At 36.9% G+C, this 3,383-nt stretch overlaps 1 long non-coding RNA gene across 1 annotated transcript; it reads right to left on the bottom strand.

Moving 5' to 3' along the window:
* Positions 1-1,875: 1,875 nt before the first annotated feature.
* Positions 1,876-3,148, bottom strand: LOC104114740 (uncharacterized). Its single transcript, XR_001972910.3, has 2 exons — positions 2,480-3,148; positions 1,876-2,194 (listed from the first exon to the last, which is right to left on the bottom strand). It is a non-coding gene; the product is annotated as an uncharacterized lncRNA (long non-coding RNA).
* Between the last annotated feature and the right edge of the window lie 235 nt (positions 3,149-3,383).

The following is a 3,383-nucleotide window of genomic DNA, read 5'->3' as shown; positions in this document are numbered from 1 at the left end:
TCCCACATCCGGTGAGAATCAAACCTGCATAGTTCGGTAAGTTTTGACGCAACAGGAAAATATGATTTATTTTGAGAATCAGAACCGGGTGTTTTCTCTCCTATCTTACTCTTGGTTTTTCTTGATTTTATTTCCCTATTCTCGAAGCCGATCAACATGCAAGCTGAAATAAATAAATGCACAAGTAGCATGTAAAATGCATTAGGATGGTCTTTTTATTTCGGGTACATCTGTCCTAGACGGACCTAACCCCTGTGTTGAGTCCCCAACGTCAAATGCACATGATGCAAACAAGCATTCCTACTAGAGATCCGACATGAGGCTATGTTATTCTAGGTTTAAAACCTGGGTGTATTCTTCTAGACATGCCTTACCCGAGCGGACAACTCGAGCCGAGGGGGGCAATATACCGGTAACCAAAAGATCATCTGGCTTTGTAACTGATCCGATCCTCGTTCTAAATTAGGGTATGACTCTAACAGAAAAGAAGTCACGCCAGCGTGCACTTTCCAGACGATTTAGAAGACTCAGAGAGAAGAAGGCTTTAGCAACAGTTTTATATACAGTTCAAACAATATCAAAGCGGTAAAAAGCGGCATTTAGCACATTTGGCCCAAACATGTAATATCAGACAATCACAAGAAAGCCAAGTATAACAGTTATTCTAAGCTCAAATTTTGAACCCTGAACTAGAGATTCTGGGTTCGATCCCCAGCAGAGTCGCCACAGCTGTCACACCTTTTTTTCCCGAAGGGATAGGGAGGTTTTCCAATTAAAGTTACATTGTTCGAAATGAGATTATTTATTTAATTTCAGAGTCGCCACTTGGAATAATTTATGGTGTCCCAATTCTCCTGTTTATTTTAAATCCCAAATCAAGGAAATTTATCTCAGTTTTAAAGTCCGCGAAACCAGAAGATCGGATAAGAAATTATGTTAACCCGGGAGAAGGTGTGAGGCACTCCCGAGTTTCGTGATTTTAGCACGGTCGCTCAACTATTAATAATTGGCCGAATTATCTGGTTTATTACATGTTTAAAACCTATTGTGCATTTTTAACCTTTTAAACCGCTTTTAATTATTTATGGAAACTGTTTGAACAAGTTGCGATGTCGCACACTCGTTGTTTTTGAACACATTGCGAATCGCGTCACATGAAATGCACCCGCGGTTTACAACATGTTTGTTTTTATTATTATTTGAAGTTATGGTCGGGTCATATAAAATACACACCCGAATTGGGGATTATGTATCATGACTATGCCACGGGAACCGTACCCATAGCCGTGATGATTTAATTACGCGCCTAAAGCAAACTCCGATGTTTGAAATTATTGATTCTAAACTAATTTGAGGTTATTGTAAAAGGGCAAAGATTATGGAAATCATTTGTGAACAAGTGACGGGAATTAGTTGGCATAGGCTCCTATATGAGGAAGATTGTCTCATGATTCTCCCCTTAGTGATGAAATTGATTAGAGTATGGTTAGTTATTCCAATGGATTAGTTCGGTATTACTTCAGTCAATAAATGAGCTATGGGTTGAAAAATGACTGAAGACTTACGTGATGTCTCAAACAGGCCAATTGCGGACGCTAATGGGTTTCACCTTGCGCCCAAATGTCTTGGCCTTTTATTTGCAAATCAAATGATGTCTAAAGAAAGTGCATACCATAAGCTGCACTTAAAATATGGGCCTCAAACCTCAAAAGCCCATCTTTAAGGAAAAACCCCAAGGCTTTCAAATTATAGCCTAGGCCTGGGGTCATTTGGAACCCACAAGATCTGAATTCGACTGTGTTTAATCAGTAACGAATTGTATCAAATTAAAACCAACAAATATATAATCAAACGATCTTTATGAACTTCAATATGAGAAATAATATGAATAAACTAGAATTCAAATTCATCGCAAGTTTAAACCGGCGCATGATCATTTCAATACGCCACAAGCATAGGAAAATTAGTTACAAATCTTAGCACATGAGATGTTTCAAATTATTCATACTAAAATCAGAATTTAAACCTGTTTACACTGCAGAACTCCTACATACACTGAAATTCTCTAATCTAAACATGAATAGGAACACTTAAACATTTGACTTAGTAGCCCTTCATGCATCCAATTTCATCTTGAATGCCATACTTGAACTCCATCCTTACAAGTATACAGAAGCAACGACAATAGGCATGGCTAATTCAAAATTTCACAAGTTAAAGTTGAGTGTTTGATTATCAGTGACTTTACAGTAAAACGGATGAAACATCAATAGCAATAAATCTAGCTAGTGAGCAAACATGGCTTAACTTTCAGCTCAAACAAACAGATGTAATCAGCTACTCATCAGGAAACAAAGAAGAACATGATTTCAACATTCAAATATCAGAAGCACATGGAAGCAGGCATAACCAAAAATCAGCATGTCAACTTTAACAATTCTGCATTCAGAGAAAAATACATATATTATTTCAAACATACCTATCAACAGAAGGTAGCAACAGAACACAAAAAATAAAAAATAGATCTCTGAACTGGAAGACGGCAACAACAAGAACAAACGCAGCATCAGGAAATCAACAAGAACTAAAGAACCGAGAGCTGATTTGAAATCCCCATAGAACTAGAATAAACCAGTGAAAATGAAGAGAAAAACAACTTTCTTCTTTTTGTTGTTTTCTAGCTATATATTAACTCCTTGTGAGTGTTTTCTTTTTTGGGAGCAAGAAAGAGTGCAGAGAGATTTTTGTGTATAGAAATCAGTCTGTATTTGAGAGAAATGCTGAGTGATTAACATGTGTTTATGAGAAAATAAGAAGTCCTATATATAGGGATTAAAATCTGCCATTTGCTCCAAAGAATGAGGGAATAATTCTCAGCAGGCCACCCCTAAATTTCAGGAAAAAATATCTTTTTAAAACTGAATTTGGACAGCTGTCCCTGTTTGTAGATGGTTCTTTTTATTTCCTACCCTTTAGCTTCTGAAAATCATTTCTTTTGACCCCAATCTGACGTAATTCAATTATGCAATGGCACTTTAGTCCTTCCTCTAGAAACTTCTCCAAACAAACAACTCAAATTCCCTAATTTTTCAAATCCCCTTTGACCCCTTTAGCTTTTGTTAATTACCAATTAGTGCCTTCTACCCTAACTCTATTATCTTCTTTCAATAAGCAGAACCAACAACTACTAAACAAACACTAATTAAAATCTGACGAAAATCCGACGAACAAATAGGGCTCCGACCAAAATGCAATCTCCGAGATACGGCGTGAATCTTACATCAGTGGAAAGCTCAACTGATATAAATTTCAATCGTAAATAAGGTGAAATTGGTCTAGTATTTAAAAAGGGGGCAAGAGGCTAGGGTTCAATTTTGGATCTG

The sequence above is a fragment of the Nicotiana tomentosiformis genome, chromosome 1 (assembly GCF_000390325.3).
Source record: "Nicotiana tomentosiformis chromosome 1, ASM39032v3, whole genome shotgun sequence".
Classification (NCBI taxonomy): Eukaryota; Viridiplantae; Streptophyta; class Magnoliopsida; order Solanales; family Solanaceae; genus Nicotiana; species Nicotiana tomentosiformis.
Note: the sequence above shows the minus strand (reverse complement) of the source record. Positions and strands in the feature narration are given on the sequence as shown.